This window comes from Macrotis lagotis, chromosome 1, assembly GCF_037893015.1.
Source record: "Macrotis lagotis isolate mMagLag1 chromosome 1, bilby.v1.9.chrom.fasta, whole genome shotgun sequence".
Lineage (NCBI taxonomy): Eukaryota > Metazoa > Chordata > Mammalia > Peramelemorphia > Peramelidae > Macrotis > Macrotis lagotis.
The window spans coordinates 446,325,921-446,349,405 of NC_133658.1; the positions used below are offsets into that span (position 1 = coordinate 446,325,921).

The 23,485-nt window shown below is 34.3% G+C and overlaps 1 protein-coding gene and 1 pseudogene across 7 annotated transcripts in view; both read right to left on the minus strand.

Moving 5' to 3' along the window:
• Window positions 1–23,485, minus strand: part of SLC25A21 (solute carrier family 25 member 21) — a 918,698-nt gene that overhangs the window by 133,706 nt on the left and 761,507 nt on the right. The window lies entirely within an intron of this gene.
• LOC141519111 (elongin-B pseudogene) lies at window positions 3,607–7,229 on the minus strand (annotated as a pseudogene).

Consider the following 23,485-nt stretch of genomic DNA (forward strand, 5'->3'; position numbering starts at 1 on the left):
AGAAATCTGATCCACAAAACCCAGAAAGAAAAGCCAGGAGAAAGAACATCTATCTCAGGATTTGTTTTCCATGGTCCTGGGTGAGTCTGGGCACAGAGAGTAGATCAGCCATGGATCAGCCTGATTAGCAGTGGGACTGTAAACCTGGAGCCTGAGGGCCCAAGAGCCAGACCTGCTTGATCAGCATGGGAGCTTGGGTCATCTAGGGAGCAGAGGCAATGGTGTTGGCGTTGATCCTCTGGAGCTTACTGACAGGGCTGGGGGGAGAGTTCCAGTGTAGGAGAGCTGCAGACATCATCCCTGGGCTCCTTTGGTCTGAGGAACTCTGAGTCCACAACTCCATTTCAGCTGAGACCTGATCCCAGAACAAACACAATTACAGACCTTCTGCCCCCAGGCACAGATGTGTGAGCAGAAGAACCAGTTCAGCTGACAATAGGGAGAGGAATGACCTCACCCCAGGTTATAGCCCACCACTGATTGAAGACAAAAGTATTTAACAGCTTCAATCACTCCCTCCAGGCTAAGGGAGAAGGCCTCAATCAAGGTCACAGACACTCCAGAGAAAGCAACCAGCACCCCCTATTGACCAGCTGGAGATATTGCACTCAGTAAATAAAGCTTCTAGGGATCCCAACACCAAACCTCTGTGAACTAGCCCCTCCCCAACTCAAGGTCTAAGTAAAATGAAGAAAGGTCAACAGAAAGGTGGATCCACAGAAAAATTCTTGGAAAGAATAGACCCTAACTCAGAGAGAACTAGAACCTTTGAGGAGAATATGATCTGGTCTCCAGCACAGAAAGACATCCTTGAAGAAATAAGGAAGGAGTTTAAAAATCAATTGGAAAATATGGGAGAGTCAATTAACACCTTGCAACAAGAAAACAAATCATTGGACAAATACAAAATGAGAATAATTCTCTCAGATCCTCAATTGGGCAAATGCAAAAAGAAAATAATTCTCTCAAAACCTCAATTGATCAAATGGACAGCTCTTTCAAAAGTGGAATTGACCAATTGGAAAAGAAGTTTGAAAAAGGTAAATGAAGAAAACTCCTCTCTAAAAAAAAGAATGGAGTCTGTGGAAACTAATGACTTCATGAGACAGTAAGAGCCTGTTAAACAAAAATAAAAAAAATAGAAGAAAATGTAAATAACTCATGCGCAAAACACTGACCTCGAGAATAGATCAAGGAAGGCAACCTGAGAATTATTGTACTTGCTGAAAACATTGAAGAGAAAAAAAGCCTGGACTTAATATTACAGGACCTAGTGATAGAAAATTGCCCTGATATCATGGATCCACAGGGCAAAGTAGTTATTAAAAGAATACATCAATCCCCTCCAGGAAGATATCCAAAAATGAAAACACCAAGGAATGTTGTGGCCAAATTCCAGAATTATCAGATAAAAGAGAAAATCCTGCAAGCAGTCAGAAAGAAACAATTTAAATACCAAGGAGCCACAGTAAGGATTATGCAGGACCTGGCTGCATCAACATTATGGGATCTAAGGTCCTGGTATGAGATATTCTGAACAGCAAGAGAGCTTGCTATGCAGCCAGGAATCCACTATCCTGCAAAACTGACCCTTCTTTTTCAGGGGAAAAATGGACATATAACAAAATGTAAGAATTCCAAAAATTCCTGATGAAAAGAACAGAGCTAAATAGAAAAGTTAGACATCAAAAAGGAGGTTCAAGAGACACATGAAAAGGTAAAAAAAAGGGGGAGGTAAAGAAAAACACTGCTATCCAATAAGTGGAAACTGGCTATATCTCAGCATGGGAAAAAGATTCTCATAACTCTTGAGAATTGTAACTCTAACAGAGAGAATATACCTAGTCAGAAGTGATGGACACTCATGACTTATCCATGGGACTGCTATCCAATAGGATGAAACTGGCTATAACCCTACTTGGGAGAAAGACTTCTAATAACTCTCAAGAATTCTAACTCTATTAGATAGAATGTACTTAGAATTGATGGATATTCAGAATTTTCAATGATTCAGATAAAATCATTTAAAAACACCTCCTCCATAAAAAGAGGGACAGGAAGTTAGACAGGAGGAGGGAGGGGATTGAATGGGGTAAATCTCATTACATTAAGAGGTACAAAATACCTATGGTAATAGAGGGGAAGAAGGGAGGAGATGAGAAACACCTGAATCTTCTTCTCATCAGACTTGTAAATTAACTTACACACATACTCAGTTAACTTAAAAACATCTAACCTCTCAAGTATTAAAAGGGGAGGGGGGAACAGAGAAATGGAAGGGGAGGAAAAAAGGAGAAGTAAGAAAAGGAAGGGAAGGGAAAAGGGAAAAAAAGGAAAGGGGAAAGAAATGGGAGGGTTGGATATAGGAGGGCAAACACACTGAAGGGGGGTATTCAGAAACAAAATACTAGGGAATATGGATAAGGGGAGGGGAAAAATAAAAACAGAGGGAAGATAGCATGGAGGGGAAAAAAAGAGTTAGTAATTATAACTTTGAATATGAATGGGATGACCTCTCCCTTAAAATGTAAATGAATAGCAGAGTGTATTAAAAACAGAATCCTACAATATGCTGCTTACAAGAAACTCATTTGAAGCAGAGAGATACATATAGAGTAAAGGTGAAAGGTTGGAGCAGAATATATTTTGTTTCAGCTGAAGTGAAAAAAGCAGGGGTAGCAATCCTTAACTCAGACAAAGCAGCTGTAAAAATAGATAGCATTAAAATAAATAAGGAAACTATATCCTCCTAAAAGGTACCATAGCCAATAAAGTGATTTCAATACTGACTATATATGCACCCAATGGGATAGCATCCAAATTCTTAGAAGAGAAGCCGAAAGAATTACAGGAAGACATAGACAGAAAAACTCTAGTAGTGGGAGACCTCAACCTCCCACGCTCAGACCTGGATAAATTGAATCATAAAATAAACAAGAAAGAATTTAAGGAGGTAAATAGATTGTTAGTAAAACTAGATATAATAGACTTATGGAGAAAATTGAATGGGGATGGAAAGGAATATACTTTTTTCTCTGCAGTACATGGCACTTTTACAAAAATTGACCACGTACTAGGACATAAAAACCTAATGATAAACTGCAAAAAGGCAGAAATAATGAATACATCTTTCTCAGATCACAATGCATTAAAAATCATATGCAATATTGAGCCAGGGAGATATAGACCCAGAACCAATTGGAAACTGAATAACCTCATTTTAAAGAATGAGTGGATCAAAAAACAAGTTATAGAAAGAATTAATTATTTTATCCTAGATAATGACAATAATGAAACAACATGCCAAAACCTCTGGGATTCACTCAAAGCAGCTGTCAGGGGATATAATATATCTCTAAATGTTTACATGAATAAATTAGATAAAGAGGAAATCAATGAACTAAACATGCAGCTAAAAAAATTAGAGAAAGAACAAATTAAAAATCACCAATTAAATACAAAACTAGAAATTCTAAAAATTAAAGGAAAAATTAATAAAATTGAAAGCAAAAAAACTATTGAATTAATCAATAAAACCAAAAGTTGGTTTTATGAAGAAAGATTTTTTCTGTATCTATTAAAATAATCATTATTTTTGTTGTTTTTGTTAATATGGTCAATGTGATATTTGTATAAGCAATTTCCTAATATTTTATTTAAAATTGTCTTTGGCTCTTAAGAAAACAATATTTGACACAAAAGGTGGGTAGGGAAGACAGAAATTTTTTTTGTACCCTGGTTTCCTGATGATCCTGCTGGCTAAATGTTATTTAGTACTCAACAATACCTTGTGCAGTGGGCCTCTGTCTGCCTTTTTTCTTTCCTGTTTCCTTTCCTTTAGTCAGTAACCTTGCAAGCTTGAAGGATCTATAAATCTGTGATTGGTGGCAACATAATCTACCAAAGCAGCAACAACAGCAGGAGGGTCTAATATCAAGGGAAGTATCAGACACTGTGCATTGCAGAGGTGAAATGCAAAATGCCTTCTTACCAGCCTTTTAGCAAAAATTCCTCCATGTTCTGATGCCAATATTATCACACTGTTGAGTTGCCTTGAAACCAATGGACTGATGAATAGTCCATCAAGAAACAGGTTTGTTTATACTGTATTGTCAACAATTTGTTGACAGGAAATCACATACTGGCACTTTGCCCAGCATTGCTGGAGCACTTGTGGAACCTTACTGATATGGGAGCGAAATCATATCCAGAAGATCAAGGACTCCTGCAGAATCAAGACATCACCTTAAAACTTTTCCTTTCAATTAGGTTAAGAGATGAAATAGTTCTTGAAAAGGCAACTGAAAAAAGATGTCTTTGCACAATGCTCCCTTCACTATAATAAACATAATGGGCAAGTCATGTCATCATGTTTAAAATACTAAGGTCCTCTTCAATTACAAAGGATGAATATCCATGCATGCATGCATCCATCCATCCATCCATCCATCCATCCATCCATCCTAGTCTACTGCATCTACTCTGATATAAATCTTGTTTGTGTTTCTTGTAGGTTGTCTGTTTTCTGTGTAACAGTAATTGACCTGCTCCATGACTAACCTGTTTTTTGCATTAGGTATCTTTGTCTCTCTGTATCTTTCTCTGTGTCTATCAATCTCTTCCTATTTTTTTTACTTTCCTTTTTTCTTGGGAAACCCTTTGACTTTTTTTCCCAAATTTAAATTTTCTTTTAATAGAAAAATGACAAGCAGTTGAATTGTTTTGATACTTTAACATGGAAATTTGCAAATGAATGTGTTTGAAAAGGTGATTCTGCCTTTGACATAAATGGAGATTGACAGGAAAAAGTGTGTTTGGGGAGGAAAGTTGAGAGCTATGGTGCCTCTATTCATCCTCTCATTGTCCCTCCCAAAATAAGGGAATGGGGGTTCTTAATACTGTTGCAGATTACATAAGTCTGCCTTCCATAGAATTCCCACTGCAATTAGATTTACTCTCTTCACTCTGCTCAGCTATATCACTTTGGACTCAATTCTAGTTTACCCAGGACCAGCATGCCAAGAAGCAAGCAGGATATGCAGACTATATATATTATAGAGTATCTAGCCAGTTTTTGCAAATGATCTGTCACTTCTGGAATCAGAGTATCCTAGACCAGGGCTGTCCAACCTTTTAAAAATTTTTATTGAAACTCTATTTTGATTTGCCATTTAGTTTCTGCTTGACTTCGTGCAGTCTGCAGGCTGCATTTTGGACAGCCCTGTCTTAGACTTATCTATCCTGTCAAGGGTCCTTAGGTCTATTTCACTGCAGCTATGGGTAGTAGCATGCATTTTAGCCAGAGAACACTTCAGTGACACATTAGTGGTAAGCAGAGAACGTAGGCTTGGGGACACAATTTTGGGTCTATTTGAAATCTTGGAGTAAGGGTGGGTTAAGTTTTAATTACTAAAAGGGAAAAGCTTGTACTGGCAAAGAATTTAGATAATACTTGTCTTGGGTCATAGATTAGGGTTTGGTTTGGAGACAATGAGAAGAGGCAACAGCCTGACACCAAAATTTTTTATTGTATTGGGTCACTAGCGGGTGGAGCTTTGGGCCCTTACTGCACAGCTTGTTCATTGGTGCCACTTCCAGAGTCTTGAGGCTTCATGACGTCTGGCAGTTCTGGGGGGCTGGAGAAAGCCTCAATGCGTAATGTTTCAAATACATCATCAGCTCGAAAAGCCAGCCCCACAGTGACTGGTGCTTGAGGCCTGGCTGTCTGACTTGTGAAGCCACACTCGCCCAGGGTCTTACTGTCATCCAGCAGCTGGTCATCCTTGTAGAGCCGCTGCTCATCTGGGGGCCTCTTGAGGATGCCTTCCACGATCCGCTTCAGCTTGAACACTGTGCTCGACTCCTTGGCATCGGTGAAGATGGTTGTCTTGTGGCCAGATCATCAGGAACACGTCCATCGCGGCGTCTAGCTTCCCTCCCCCCAATCAACTACCCTTTGACTTTTAAGTTACAATTATTCTTCTAATTAGCGATTATCCTCAGGAACCCAGGATTAGAGTGCTAAAATAAAAGAATTTGAAAAGAGAAATCCAATCCCTAAAGGGAAAAATAAAGTTTTTGCTAGTGCTGAATCAGATACAAGATTACGTGGTTGGGTATGGCCAGGATGGGGAAGGTTAGCAACCTTGAACAATAGAAATCTTTCATCCATTTACTTTTCCTTATATTAGACCATAGTCTTTGAATGATTATTGATCTCATTGAGGAGACTACAGTGTTCCTGGGTTTGACACATTCAAGCATCTTAGTTGCTAAGAAAACCATCTGGATAACTTAGTGATTATAAGTAATCTTTCTTTTAGCCTATTCTGAATAGCCATCATGACTGTCAAATATTATGTTGCAGTAGAGATTAGCAAATTCATATTACTGAACCAAGTTACCTCCATTGTTATATATTTTGAGTAATCTCTCATAATTTTGACATATGCATGAAAGATATCTTTTTGAATATCTTTATGATTGTATTTTTGTTTTATCAAATCAAATGTTTTTTAACAGTTATCAATAAACACAATGGTATCTTGCAGTGAGTACCTTCTAGTCACTTAAGTGACTATAAAAAAGTAGTCTTCAATAGAATAATACTTGTTAAAGGCTGCCTATTTTATTCTCTTATTTTCATTAAGGATGCTCTTTCATTAAGGATGATTCAAATGTAGATTATTTTCAGAAATTTTTTAAAGAGTTGATACCTAGAAAAGTGTAAATATTTACTGATATCCTCTTTATTAGTTTTTTCCAGTACTAATAAAACTGTTCAGCAGCATGGCATATTGTTTAGAAAACTAAACTTGAATTTAAGAATGCCTCAGATCATATGTCAGCCTATCATTTATGAGGTATGTGAGACTGTGAACATTTTATTCCCTCTGCTTTTGCAATCTTCCTAGGATCTTTTCTCTACAGTTATTGAATGAATTTTAGTCTTGGTATGATAGTAGTACTAATTTTCCATGCATTTAATATCTTCATATCCGATTATCTTTCTTTCAAATCAAACTTTTAATCTCATTAAAAGTGTGCCTCTTGCTAGAAGATAGTACTTCCTCTGATTCAGCTATTCTCATCATTTTAGTAGCATTCTCAATTACTCAAGCATTAAAATCTATGATGTTTATTTCTACATATCATGATTCAATTACACCCAATGAATAAAGTAGTTTATTATAGAAATGTTATGGGCATGGAACAAAAAAGCTAAAGAAGGACAAATTAAGAATCCCCAACTAAATACCAGATTAGAAATTCTGAAAATCAAAGATAATTAAAATTGAAAATAAGAAAACTATTGAATAAATAAAACTAAAAGTTGGTTTTATGAAAAAACAATAAAATAGATAAGCTTTGGTTACTTTGATTTAACAAAGAAGAAAACCAAATTACCAGTCTCAAAAATGAAGAGTGAATTCATCACTAATAGAAGAAATTAAAACAATAATTAGAAACAATTTTCTCCAATTACATGCCAATAAATCTGACAAAATAAGTGTTATGAGTGAATATTTACAAAAAATAAATTGCCTAGATTAATAGAAATCGAAATAAAATATTTAAATAACCCCATTTCAGAAAGAAAAATTGACCAAGTCATCAATAAATTCCCTAAGAAAAAAATCTCCAGGGCCAGATGAATTCACAAGTGAATTCTACCAAACATTTAAAGAACAATCAATTCTAACTCTATACAAAATATTTGAATAGATGGAGTATTATCAAATTCCTTTTATGCAACCAAAATGTGGTGCTGATACCAAATCCAAGTAGAGCCAAAACAGAGAAAGGAAATTACAGACCAAAATTCAAATAAAATATTAGCAAAGAGATTTCTTCTCTTCTTTTTGAACTAAGGATTGAATCATGATGTTTAGAAATTAACGTCACAGATTTTAATGCATGAGTAATTGGGAATGTTACTAAAAATTATGAGAATAGCTGAAACAGAGGAAGTACTATCTTCTACTGTCTATTGTAGGTGCTTGGTTTGCACTGGCAAGGATCAACTAGAGAAATTTTGGGTGACCTTTAGTATAGTATTTCAGAGGAAATTTACTGATATATGTCTATGGTACAGGGATTTCTAGAGAAATTTTAGTATTCTTTGTTTAGAAAGGGATAGCTAGAGATTTTTGCATGGAATTTAACTGCATATTTGTGTTGAAAGAATTATGGAAAAAATTGATTTCTTATCTGCAAACAAGGGGATGAATTCCAATAAATTCCAGGCATTAGAGACCTCATTAGATTCTACAATCTCCATGTGCTTTAGGTGATGGGTTGAGATTAGAGTTTCTCTATGAGGGAAAGCTTAGTTTCTTATTTCTTTCCTTTTGCAAATTGCTTATGATTGGGGTTCTTTCCCCCCTATCCCCTTACCTCTATTTTTCCCCTCTTCTACTATTTGCTTATTTTGAGACAAGCACTTGTTAAGTATTACACATTCAATTATGCTTGATATGCTCTATAAAATGTAATTTGATTGAATCTGTATTACTCCATATTGAGGGAAATTATAATTTATGCCTTTAAATTTGGAATGACATGAAATCTATGCCACATGGGCTGTTCTGAAATAGTTTAATTTTGCTCTGGATAAAGACAATGCTGAGTCTTTTCAGGTCCCTGAGGGTTGTTCTGGATTGAGGATATGAATAATAAAACTACTAAATAAATTCCCAAGGGATTTATTGAGGATAGAAAATTGTTAAACTGTAGGGAGGAGTGTAACACCTACTTGGGGAATTTTTGATATCAGGCCTTTCCTGTCAGCCATAGGGACTTATTTAATTGACTGCTGAGCCAGAACTCCATTGATTTACTAAAGAAGCATTTCCTATCCCTTGGGTTCTTTCTTTCCAGCTGTTGATAATGTATAATGACCATTCTCTGAGCTCTTGTCTAGAAGGACAGTGGGGGGAGTAGGGGAGGGGTGGGGGGTGGAATTCCTTTCCCCTTATCAGCCTGGTCTTGTGAGCACATGACTTTCTAGGCAATTTTCTGAATGGTTCCACCTCTTCCTTCTCAAGGTCCTTGAGAATTCTTGAAGGGGAATTGGCATCTTCCTCATCCCCAGTCATCCTAGCAGCAGGGTTCCAGATACTTAAGTAGTTATAGTAACCCTCTGGCAGAAGCAGAGGAAAAGGCAGACCAGCAAATAGGTAAAGAATTACCTACACAGAGAGAAACCATCAGAAAGGAAAGAACCCAATTAGCTTGATCACAATGTATGATTAAAATAGCAACCCAGTTACAATTGCCACATTCAGGGTCATGCACTAATCTCTCAATCAAAGATATTCTTTGATCCTTTATTACTTACTATTCCATTGCTAGATGGGATTGAAACTAACTCTTCCATATTCAATTTATATTAGTGCTTCAGGTAAATTTTTCTACTACTTTTCCTCAAATTTACAAAGAATTCCACTATCCTCTTTGGCTTATATGACCTTGCCACATGGACATTGCTTCATGGAGGGTTAAGTTGTAATAATATGTAAAGGACAGACTGTAGAACATTCTTTAACTGGGTAAAAGGCAATGTGATATGAAGAAAGGCCTTAAGGCCTTCTCTTCTGAGGTCAAAGAAACAGTCTTCAGTACTTGGCCTTTTCACTGATTTTTTTTTCCATTCTAGGAGGAGGGAGTAGACCCTTTGTGAAATTTATAAACTTTTGACTTCTTTCATTTCTTAATTCAGAGTCACATTTTCCAACAAAGAGGAAAGGCAATCTGATATGTTTTACAGGTTATTGGACCTAGAGTGAAGAAGACCTGGGTTCATTGACTCTGGAAATTATTATGTGACCATTGAAAATTTACTCAACCTATCAGTTACAAACTTGATACACAGTATCCTAATCTGTAAAGTGTGGAATACAATAAAAATTATGATTATTGTATGCATCATGTTTACATAGGACTTAATTACTTTACAAATTTGTTATGAGACCAAAAGAAAAAATATGTAATAAATTTTCAAAATGTAAAGGATTGCACAAATTTTAATTATGTTTTATGTCATACTATTTCCATTTTATTGAATGAAATCACCAAGTATTAAAGGATATATTAATTGATTTAATTTGGAGGATTTTTAAAAATAATTCATAGAATTTCTCAACCTTTTCATCCCCATAATAAATATTGATTGGTACATGCTGCAATTACTTTCAAGAAGATGAGTTTTGTTTATGGTTATCATGAGCACTGAAAAGAGAGATGATCAAATATGATGTGGTTTTCTGTTTGTTTCTTTTTTGCTTTGGGTTGTATGATGAAACCAATTTGATCAATTCTTTTATAGGCCAGTAGGTGGCTCAGTGGGTGGCTCTAGAATCAGGAAGCTAAGTTCAAATGCAACCTCAGATACAATGGTATGAGAACTTGGGAAAATTGCTTTAAGCTCTCAACCATAAAATGAGGGAATAGAAGAACCTATCTCCCAGCATTGTTGTGAGATTAAAATAAGATGATATTTGCAAAGTACTTTGCAAACATTAAATCATTATATAAATGCTATCTATATTATTATTATTATTATTATTATTATTATTATTATTATTATTATTATTACCTTTCTAAGGAGAATATTTGGTGAATTCTTTCATTTAGATGCATTTTCCTATAGTTTCTGTGATTTTTTAAAAATAATGTCAAAAATCAACGAACATGCATTTTATAAGTGCTTATTATGCACCAGATAATATGATAAACACTAAGTGTACAAAGAAAAAGCAAAAATCAGTCTTTTTCCTCAGAAAGTTTATCTTCTAAAATTGCTGATTCAGTTCTTGTCATCTAGTGTATCATCTTAATGGTCATTACTGATGACTGGATAAGAATCTCACTCTACTCTTTTACTTATATGCCTTTCTCTTCAGAAGTTTTCTATTCCATAGAAACTTCTTCAACCTGGAAGCTCATCATACCCCTGCATTTCTCAAATTGAAAGTACTCTCTGCCCTGCAGAATCCCCCACTGAATGACTGATCCTTTCCAAAATGTCCATTTAATGGAGGGCACTCAGGTAAACCATGTCTTCATTCCTGTCTAGGTTGACTCTTCAGATTTCCTCTCCCAAGCTCCAATATCAAGTATTTCATTTTTTTCCCCCCTTAATTCATCTTTTTTTTTAATGTGTTGCCTTCAATCATAAGAACTGGTTTCCCTGTCTGTTTTTGTATTACTGGTATGTAATACATTAAGTACTTAATGATATGATGTTTGCCCTTCATTTTTGAGGAAGAGCATGACATCAGGGGAGGTGATGCCATGACAAGAACATAAATTGAATGTGAGTGAGGTGGTACTTCACTTTCTTCTCCAGAGTCATCTGGGTCCAGTAAACAGACATGAATCAGAACTACAGGAGATGGCCCTGGATGCAAGACAATCAGGGTAAAGTGACTAAGATCTCATAGTTAGTAAATGACAAATATCTGGGACTGGACTTGAACTCCCTTCCCCTGACTCCAAGACCAGTGTTCTGTCAACTGTCTTTAGTATTTAATAAATGTTTGTTAACTAACTGATTTAGAGTACTAATAGCTAAGATAATATTTACATATTTTTGGCAAGGCAATGGAGTTAAATGACTTGCCCAAGGTCACACAGTTAGGTAATTATTAAGTGTCTGAGGCTAGATTTGAGCTCAGGTCCTCCCAACTCCAGGGCCGGTGCTCTATCCACTGCATCACCCAGCCACCCCTACATATATTGTTAAAAACAAAAAAAAATCTGTGTCCTCACATTTTTGCCTATCATTTTAACTCTAAAAGTGGAAAAACAGAGACTAGGATAGTTTTGTGGGGTTTTCATTTGTTTATTTCTCTGATTTCCATGGTCAGTTTTCTAATCATCAATATGTCTGTACTCAACTAGGTATTCAGGCAGTGAATGTTTTTAAAAGATATTTGAGAGAAGCAGATCTTCTCTTGTGTTGGATGGGATGCAGTATATTCCTTCACCTGAAAGGTGACAGTCCAAAGAAAAGTTTAGGTAAAATTTTTTCATTTCATAAAAGTTTAGGTAATATTTTCATAAAAAACCTGGAGGGCCCAAAATGTTTTCTATAGATTTAGTAGAGTGGCATTTGTTGTAGAATCTACTTTCTTCATCTCATCCAATATATCTTTGGCTTTCTATAAATGATATCAGCTGCTACAGAATGTTGCTAGAAAGCCAATTGGAAGTCCAAAATATTCCCAAGACTTCAAAGATTACACAGTCCTCTTCTGACAAAGACTGAGGTTAATGTATTCTCTTCCAACCCATGTGCTTTGTCAGGATTTCTGCTATGGTTCACTGTTCCCTCAAATCTAATTCCAATAAGTTCAATTATTTTACATAGGCCACAGAGGAATAGTCAAGTCCTTTAGACTATCTAAACAGATTTTTTCCAGTGTACTCTAGTAAGGTATTCCAACCTTGTTCACAGCTGGTGAGCGAGTGGTAGGTTCCCACCTTGTATAAATACTAGAGGTGATTCAACCCCATCTTTGCCCTAATTAAATGTAAATCCCTATTTGAACATTAAATTATATAAATTAGTAATGTTTTTGAAAAGGTGTTCAAGAGAAACAAGAGGGAAAAGGTATCTTTTTGTGTTGGATGTGAACCAGTGGAATTCTTTTATCTAAAAGGGAACAATCCAAGGTAAAGCATAGGTAGTAGTGCCATAACAAAATATAATTGTTTGGATTAGTTCTATTACATCTAGATAATAATAAAAATAACAAAAATAAGAAAGTATATAATATTGTTCATTAAAATAGGTCAAGGAAAATTAGTTATTATAAAGCCAAGTGAGATATTTCTAATATTCAAAATTAAAGGCTGGTGTAAAAAGTAGCAGTGACATTTATGATATAAGATAAAGCTTAATTCAAATCTGGAAATATGAAAAGGAATAATGAAAAGGCATAGTATTATGCCAAAATTCTATAAAAATTAAAATTGATTATATATACACATGTATTTATATCTATACACATATTTGATTCTGCAGCAAATTCAAATTCATTCATATTCTAAGCAAATAGAACTAGACAAAAAATGAATGTGCAGGGAACTCTCATCTCAAAAACTGAAAATATACATTCCCCAATGTAGCAAAGCTCAAACAATAAGAAAGTATACTTTAGTGAAGAAGAACAAATGTATGATAGCCATGTGAAAAGATAAGTTCCATAATGGAGAAATGCAAGTCTAGATAATTTTTATATCAAACTGCACTTAGGAGAATGACTTAAATAAACATTTTTGCACTCCTAAGTCTATAACTGAACTTATTGGGTCATTAGGCAAACAGACCCTGTGAGATATTGTTAGTGTGATGACAGAACTGTATAAATTTTTTGGGTAGCAACACTAAGGATAAATAATTAGGAATAAATATATATATATATATATATATATATAAATCTGTATTATATATATATAGTGTATTTTTCAGAAAGGATGAAAGAATTACAGAAGAGCATATACAATATTAAAAAGAATATGAACCCTGAATCATCTAACCAACAATGAACCACAAATCTGATCATGCCTCTTGGCCTTAGTGAGTCCATTGCTAGAATTTCCCACCAAAAAAGTCCTTTAAAAGGATCTACCTTTATAAAAACATGCATGGTTATTCTATTTTTCTATCTTAACATTAAAAAAATCAGGAAAGGAAATGTTTTATATATCCAAAAACTGCAGATGATCTTCTATCTAGAGCAAGTATAACTAACGGACAGCTTGAAAGTCCCATTTTCCAGGTATTGTCCAGTGACCTAGAATATTGCCCCAAGAATGTTGAAAGGATTTATGGGAATATATGGGCAAGAACTGTGCATGTTGAGAAGTCATGGAGTGCACTACTTGGAGGGAGTGCACATTGATAATATTGAAATACTGGAATTTATCTTAGCATTTGTGTAGCCTTTCCAAATTTTTAGATTTTTAATATAAATTCGGAATAAGCTATACACAAATAATCAATTTGACTATATTTTAATATATAAAATTTCAGGGATTTTAAAAAATCAAATAAGCATTTATTCAAAGACTATTAATAGGAAAGACATCTAAAATGCACTAAACTTCCACCAGAAAATAGTCACTAATGTGTCAACAATATTGTATGAAAAACATGGGATTCAACTTGGTATAATGAATTCAATATTGCATTTAATGTTAGGAAGACCTAAGTTCAAATCCTGCCTTAGACATTTAGTAATGATGTGATCCTGGGCAATTCCCTTAAAGTCTCTCATTTTGTTTTCTTTCATTTGTAAAACAGGGGTTATAAAAGTACAAAACTCATTGGTTGTTGTGAGAATCAAATTAAGTAACATATGTAAAGCATTTTATAAACTATAAAGCAATGTATAGATATTATTATTATTATAAATAGCAATTAATTGAAGATATAAACTTTCAGGAATAATTCCATCAATATTTAAAGATCATTTTCAACTTACATATATAGAGTTATTTTTTATTCATTGGTTATCACCTTAAATTTTTAAAACTTAGCAGTTCCCTGGCACACTACGTATTTTAGAAATTCAGAGTCAAGGCAAAAAAAAAAATCACTAATTCAATCATGTTCTTGCCATTGTCAATTTCTGGACTAGAGCCAAGGAGAGATTTTCTGATAGTGCTTATAAATGTAAAGCACAACACACTCCATTGTTATCAGAACAAAGATCATTTACTTTGAATGGCTCAAGAAATGTAAACACAGCTGGTCCAATAACTTGCCTGGTAATGTAATGTGCTGTCACATAAGGGAGACTGGGTTAGGTATGACCTCAGGACTCTCATTCCTCCCCCTCAAAAAAGCTGGAGGCTTTATTGACGAAATGCATCTATTCCTTACTGGGAAGAGGGAAAGGACTTAGCTTTCTATGAATGACTTTCTTTTTCTCTTTTCCCTGCCTGGTTATTGAGCCTTCATAAAGAATCCTCTGTATCGTTTGAAATACAATCTGCCCAATATCTTCAAATTACAAAAAAAAAATAGAAAATAAAGTCTTACCATTTGTCAGGCTTTGTTTATTGGAGAGAAGTGCCATAAATTAGCACAGATAAAAGACAGGTCTCATAGCTGACTATTTAAGAAGAAGAAGAACAAAGAAAAGAGCCCACTATTTTCTTTGATTCTTAAATATTGATGGGTGATTAGAGATATTGCCAATCCATCAGATTTACTCTTGTCTCTCAGTTTTTGCACTCCTCAATCTATAAATGAACTTCATAGTATCACAAATAAGATTGACAGTCTCTACATTCAATTACAAGTGATGACCTTAATATATTAGATTGAAAAATCAAAGAATAAATATTTATTAAACACCTACTATATGTGAGGCACTGTGCTAAGCAATGAAGACACAAAAATACAGTATCTGTTTTCTAGGAGCTCATTGTCTAATGGAGAGACAACAGGCAAACAACTAAACAAGATGGATTGGAGAGAAAGAATAAATTGGAGATGATAGAGAGAAAGCATTATAATAAAGGAGGATCAGGGAATACTTTCTTTAAAAGGTAAGATTTTAGCTTTGAAAGGTGAAAATTCCCTTTTTGTCTTTTTTTTTGAGAGATGGTACCAAAAAATGGTAATATCACAATAATCAAAACCTGAATGAAGGATGTTTTTTTAACTTTCATTTATTTTTTTTACTTTTTTTTAGGTTTTTGCAAGGTAATGGGGTTAAGTGGCTTGCCCAAGGCCACATGGCTAGGTAATTATTAAGTGTCTGAGACCGGATTTGAACCCAGGTACTCCTGACTCCAGGGCCGGTGCTTTATCCATTGCGCCACCTAGCCGCCCCTTAACTTTCATTTAAGACAGGTACTATGTCTAAGTTTTTTAGTCTCTCATTGGTTCTGTGACCTTACTGACATAGAGCTAAGGAAAGTAATAGGAATTTATTAGTTACCTACTATATTCCAGATATGATCTTATTGATCCTCACAACACCACATTTTACAGATGAGGAAACTGAGGCAGACAGCAATTATAAGTGGCTTGCCTAAAGCTCCACAAAAGTTACAAAGTTCTGCTGCTTCAGAATGACAGGACTTCAGGTTCCTTTTAGGTATGAGGTTCTTGCTCTGGTTATTCCTATGTAGGCTTCACTCTGGGCTAGAAGCTGGAATTGAGATGTTGCTCTGCTCCTGGGACCTGAGAAGGCCTGCTGCTTGGTTCCCAAAATGGTCTTCTCTTGGTACAGTACAAAGATTCCTTATATGACTCCTGACCCCAGAAGTGGGTCTTTGGGTTCTGCTTTCCTCCTCAGTTTGCACTGGATTTATGACTTGGAAGTGGACAGTGAAAGACAATACTGGCAATCATGGTTCCCTGATGTATGAATTTGGGGTTGCGGGGAGGGGACTGTCAAAAATAGTACATTCTAGGGGGCAGCTAGGTGGCACAGTGGAAAAAGCACCGGCCCTGAAGTCAGGAGTACCTGGGTTCAAATCCGGTCTCAGACACTTAATAATTACCTAGCAGTGTGGCCTTGGGCAAGCCACTTAACCCCATTTGCCTTGCAAAAAAAAAAAAAAAAAAGAAGAATAGTACATTCTCTTGGCCAGGAACACAGTTTGTCTCTACTCTGGTGTGCACTAAGCATAGCACAATCCTAGTCAAAGCCTATCCTTTGTATCTACAGACGTCTCTATATTTTTATGTCAACTTGACTTTTGGAAAAGTGATTCATGATATTTTCTTGAATTTTTCCATCAGTATTTGGTCTGGTGAATTTTCTAGATCTGTTTGGAGATTGGTAGTAGAGGTAGAAAGCTCATTGAACTTTTTCCTGCTAATCTATCATATTTGCTATGTTTTCCTTTTATTGGGGGAATAAATGAGGAAGTAGGGAGCCATTGTATGTTATTAAATAGAGATGTGACATGGTCAGATGTAAGCTTTTGAAAATAACTCTGAGTTCTCTTTTTAGTTGTTCTGGAATCAGATGGTTTCAGTGATCTGTGGTCAGAGAACAAGTGCTGGGTCTATCTTTGCACCCACATGAAGCACACAAGAAGGGGGCTACAACACCATTTCCAAAAATAACTTCATGGTGTACTTGCTGGTTTTGAAGAGGACTGAATTGTTCATGGCTACTGAAGATTCAAATTGGCCAATTGATGTATTGTGATAAGAAAGTTTAGTTAAACATTTGCAGTGTCCTTTCATTTGGCACTATACCTGAAGGTACGCTGCCTAGGAAAATTAAAACAAACAAACAAAATAAATAAATAAATAAGTCTAATGTCTAATCTGGTAACTAAGTTAGATTTATCTTCTATAATCCCCAAACCAAGAAATCATAAATGCAACTTCATTTAATATCTAGGAAAATGATCTGTGCAAACAGAATCATGGTTATATTGCTGCTTGAGAAGGCTAATTGAGAAACTTATCCTTAAGGTGGGTCACACATATTACAAATATAAACCCAAGAGAAACCACTGAGCACATGTCTATATTATGTCCATGGATTTTGTGTGTGTGTGTGTGGGGAAATTCCATTGAAGAAGGAAATCATGAGTGTATTTTAAAAAAAAAAGAACATTGAAGGAAATATCCTGGCTGAAGACAAGGTTGCCCAACCATGGTACCAGGACTATACAGGGGAAGAAATATTATGGAAGGAAGGAATATAGTACCTATTAGGTGCCAGGCATTGGAATTGCTTTACAAATATCTCATTTGAACCTCATAACAATCTTGAGAGGTAGATGATTTGATTATCATCACCATTTTATACTTAAGGGAATTGAATTAAGTTATTACCCAGATTAAGTGATTTACCCAGAGTCACATAGCAGTCACTTGCTTCTCAACTTGTTCCTTGCTCAGTACACATTTTAGGGTCCCCAACTACTCCTAATTTAGGCTCTACATTTTTACATGGGATATTTTAAAGCAATCAAAGAAACTATATTAAGTGGCTATTCTAGAAAAAAATTATGGAAAATACAGACTAGAATGGAGGCATTTAGCTGGCTTAGTAGATAGAGTTCATAGTCTAGAGTCAGGAAAACCCTAACTAAAATCTAACTTTAAGCACTTATGAGCTGTGTGACCCTGGGCAAGTCATTTAAACTCTATTTGCCTCAACACACTGGCAAAGGGAAAATTGGATATGTCTGAACAAATGAATAACAACACAGATATGAATCACACAAAATGAGGAGCATAAAGAAGTTGTAATCTGAATGGACAGAAGGATCAGTATGCAAAGTATCTTACTTTATTGTAATTATAAAGAAATAGAAAAAGCTATTTTTTAAAATAATATTCAGTATCATTACTATTTACTGATTTCCCCTTTATGTACATGGTGCTGTAGTTGTTCAAAGTTTGTACTTCTAAGGTGTCAAATCACAGACACCTAATACTTTTCAGTATACTTAAGGTTTTTATGCTCTTTCTAAATAAACTGAAAATATGGTTCTCAGCTACATATGGATGACAGTCAGAGAAAAAAATTCTACAGTAGACACAAGAGTTGCTAAAAAGAAATCAGGAATGTTTGAATCTTCTAAGTTATGAGTGATGAGTTAGTCAATCTAGACAACGTTGTGGTATAACTAGTTCATCATCTGAAAGGGAATAGTTAAGTTTGAAATAGGATATGTGGTGGGCAAAAATGGTCAATGACTGACTCATCTAAAATGAATTTCATCAGTTTTAAATAAAATAAACCATTTCAAAGTCAAATCAACACATACCTATTAAGCATCATCTAACATTGTGCCCAGAGCTATGAGAGGATAAGAAAGTAAAAGATGAGGTCCTAGCCTTGACTTTCTATCTCATTAAAAAATAAGAGCAAAACAGAGAACAACACCTTGAGGAAGCACAGGTTTCTAGTTTCAAGATGTTTGCTGTTTTCTTGTGCAATCAAAAGTGATTTGTGCATTCCATTTCTAATTTTCTAAGTAGATTACATCTACTTCAACACTGGCAAGTTAGGTTAATTCCTATGATAGTGAAAGAATGTTGAAAGGCCACATAAGTCCTGTGTGACAATGAAGCTAGAGTAGTTCAATAACAAATGGTTTAGTGTCACCTTCCTACCTTCTACTACCACCTCTGGAAAAATATATGCTTCTCTGCATATCTCAAGGTAGGCAAACATTGTCTCTGTTATTACTTCATAACTCTAGATTCCATTGATTTTGCAATTCTCTAGGAAAGTTAAGTGACTGTGGATAGAGTGCTAGGATAGATGTTGGAAAGAATCATTTTCCTGAGTTCAAATCTTACTGGACACTTACTAGATTTTGACCCCATCATACCAATTCACCCTGAATTTCTTCATTTGCAAAAATGAGATATAGAAGAAAATAGCAAACAAATATCATATCTTTGTCAAGAAAATCTCAAAAGGGATCTCAAAGAGTTGAACACAATCAAAATGACTGAACAATAAAATTTCTTTTTTCTAATTAATTCATGACCAGAGGTTCTGTTTTTGATTTTTATCTGAACTGATGAACAGTATATCAAGATTTTCTCAAAAAGAAGGAGTTGAACTGTTGAAATGTACAGATTCAAGTTTTAAGTATTTTATGTATATTTTTAACTAACATAAGAAGTTAAAATGTTTATGAAAGAAATCATGTGGTTTAAGATATGGGTCACAATCATGAAGTTGTTACTACTTATACATATGCTTAATACTCATATATGTATATATTCATCAAGATGGTTTAATATAACATTATCTAGATTCTTTTCTATAGAAATATGTTAATAAATATTTTATTTGATTTCCAATTATATACAATAACAATTTCTACCAATCATTTTTGTAAGGTTTTAAATTTTCAATTTTCCCCCTCCCTCCCTTCCCTCCTCCTTCCACCCAATAGAAGGCAATGTGATATAGTCTTTAGATTTGTTTCCATGATATGCAAAGATCAAAATTGAATGTGTTGAGAGAAAAATATATCCATAAGGAAGAAAGATAATATTAAAGATAATAAATTATTTAATACATAAGACAAATTTTTTTTTAAATTGAAGGTAATGATCTTTGGCCTTCCTTTAAACTACACAGTTCCTTCTCTGTATACATATGGTATTCTCTCTCACAGATCCAATAAAATTGTACCTGATAATTAAAATGAAGTGAGCAAGTCCATCAAGGTTGATCATCATCCCATGTTGTTGTTAAGCTGTATAATGTTCTTCTGGTTCTGCTCATCTCACTCAGCATCAATTCATGCAAGTCTTTCCAAGTTTTTCTGAAATCCCATCCATTCTGATTTCTTATAGAACAATAGTATTCTATCACATAATATATCACAATTTGTTCAGACGTTCCCCAATTGATGAACATCCCCTCAATTTCCATTTCTTTACAAACAGAGCTGCTATGAATATTTTGCACATGTGGGGTTTTAACCCTTTTTCATGATCACTTTAGGGTATAGACCCAGGAATGGTATTGCCAGATTGAAGGGTATGGACATTTTTATTGCTCTTTGGGCATAATTCCAAATTGCTCTCCAGAAAGTTTGGATCAGTTCTCAGCTCTATCAACAGTTCATTGGTGTCTCAGATTTCCCACATCTCCTCCAACATTGAACAATATCTTTTCTGGTCATATTGGTCAATATGAGAGGTATGCGGTGATAGCTCAGAGATGCTTTAATTTGCATTTTTCTAATCAATAATAGTTTAGAGAAATTTTTCATGTTATTATAGTTAGCTTTGATTTCCTCATCTGCAAATTTCCTTTGCATATCCTTTGACCATTTATTAATTGGAGAATGGCTTGGTTTTATTTTTATAAATTTCATTCGGTTCTATACATATTTTAGAAATCAGACCTTTGTCAGAAACACTAGTTGCAAAAATTGTTTCTCAATTTAATACATTTTTTTTGATTTTGGTTATCCATGGTTTTGTTTGTGCAAAAACTTTTCAATTTAATGTAATCAAAATTAGCCAGTTTGTTTTTTTAAATCTGTCTCTTCCTTGGTCATAACATGTTCCCCTTTCCATAGATCTGACAGGTAAACTATTTCTTGTTCTCCTAGTTTGCTTATAATACTGTCTTTTATGTCTAACTCTTGCATCTATTTTGATCTTATATTGGTTTAGGATGTGAGATGTTGGTCTAAACCTAGTTTCTGCCATAATATCTTCCAGTTTTCCCAGCAGCTTTTAATGAAATGAGTTCTCCCAGAAGCTGGATTTTCTGTGTTTATCAAACTATAATCATTTCCTGCTGTCTCCTTTGCACTTTATGTATTCCATTGATCCACCACTCTATTTCTTAGCCAGTACCAAACAGTTTTTGTTGACTGATGTTTTATAATATAATTTTATATCTGAAAAGGCTAAGCCACCTTATTTTGCCTGTTTTCATTAAATCCCTTAATATCTTTGACTTTTTGTTTCTCCATATGAATTTCATTACATTTTATTCTAGCTTAATAAAGTAATTTTTTTGGAAGTTTAATTGGTATGGTATGGTAGAATTGTCATTTTTTAAATATTAGCTTGGCCTGCCCATGAACAAATGATATTTTTCAGTTATTTAGATCTGATTTCATTTTTGTGAAAAGTGTTTTATCATTGTTTTCATAAAGTTCTGAGTTTGTCCTGGCAGATAGATTCCTAAGTATTTTATGTTGTCTGAAGTTTTCTTTTTAATTTTATTTATTTAAGGCAATGGGGTTACCTTAAATTGTGACTTGTCCACGGGCACACAGTTAGACAATTATTAAGTGTCTGAGGCTGGAGTTGAACTCAAGTCTTCCTTACTCCAGGGCCAGTGCTCTATCCACTGTGCAAGCTAGCTGCTCCTGAAATTATTTTGAATGTGATTTCTCTTTCTTACTCTTGCTGCTGTATCTTGTTATTAATATATAGAAATGCTGAGGATTTATGTGGCTTAATTTTATAACCTGAGACTTTGCTAAAGTTGTTAATTGCTTCCAGTACTTTTTTAGATGATTTATGAGGTTTCTGTAGGTATACCATCATATCATCTGCAAAGAGTGAGAGTTTGTTTCTTCCTTCTCAATTCTAGTTCCTTCAATTTCTTTTTCTTCTCTTATTGCTAAAGCTAATATTTCTATTGTAATATTAAATAGTAGTGGTGATAAAAGACATCCTTGTTTCACCCCTGAGCTTATTGGGGATACTTCTGTCTTATTCCCATTGCATAAAATACTTAATTGTTTCAGATAGATACTGTTTATCATTTTAAGAAACAATTTATTTATTACTATATTCACTAGTGTTTTTAATAGGAATAGGTGCTGTATTTTATCAAAGACTTTTTCAGCATCTATTGATTTATGTTAGGTTTGTTATTGATATAGTCCATTATGCTGATAGTATTGAACCAACCTTGCATTCCTGGAATGAATCCTGCTTGGTATTAGTATATTATCCTAGTGATAACTTGCTATAATTGTTTTGCTAAGCTGTTATTTAAGACTTTTGCCTCCATATTTATTAGGGAAATTGTTCTATAATTTTCTTCCCCAGATTTGACTCTTTCTGGTTTAGGTATCAGCACCATATTGCTGTCATAGAAGGAATTAAGCAGAATCCCATCTTCACCTATTTTTCCAAATAGTTTTATTGAACTGGAAACAATTGTTCCTTGAATGTTTGGTAGAATTCACTTGTGAAGTCATCTGGCCCTGGAGACTTTTATTTAGGGAGTTCATTAATGGCTTGTTGAATTTCTTTTTCTAAGATAGGGTAATTTAGGCATTTAATTTCCTTTTCATTTAACCTGGGCAGTTTGTATTTTTATAAATATTTAACCATTTCATTTAGATTATCAAATTTATTGGCATACAATTGGGCAAAATAGTTCTGAATTATTATTTTCATTTCTTCCTCATTGGTGTTCAATTCACCTTTTTCATTTTTGATATTAGTCATTTGGTTTTCTTTTTTCTTTTTTTAAATAAAATTGACCAAAGATTTAGCTATTATATTGATTTTTCATATAACCAACTCTATTTATTAGTTCATTAATTTTCTTGCTTTTGATTTTAATCATTTGTCCTTTAATTTTTAGATATTCTAATGTGGTATTTAATTGGAGATTTTTAATTTGTTCTTTTTCTAATTTTTTAGTTACATGCTCAGTTCATTGATTTCTTCATTCTCTATTTTATTCATGTAAGCATTTAGAAATACTATATATCCCCTAATAACTGCTTTGACTGAATCCCCTAAGTTTTGGTATATGTTCTCTTTATTGTCATTGTCTTAGATGAAATCATCAATCATTTGATCCACTTATTTTTAAAAACTTAGGTCATTTAGTTTCTAATTAGTTTTAGGACTATTTCTCCATGGTCCAATATTGCACAGGATTTTTCATTGTATTACTGTCTGAAAAGGTTGTATTCCATATTTCTGCCTTTTTGAATTTCATTATGAGGTTTTCATCCCCTTGTAAATCGTCAGTTT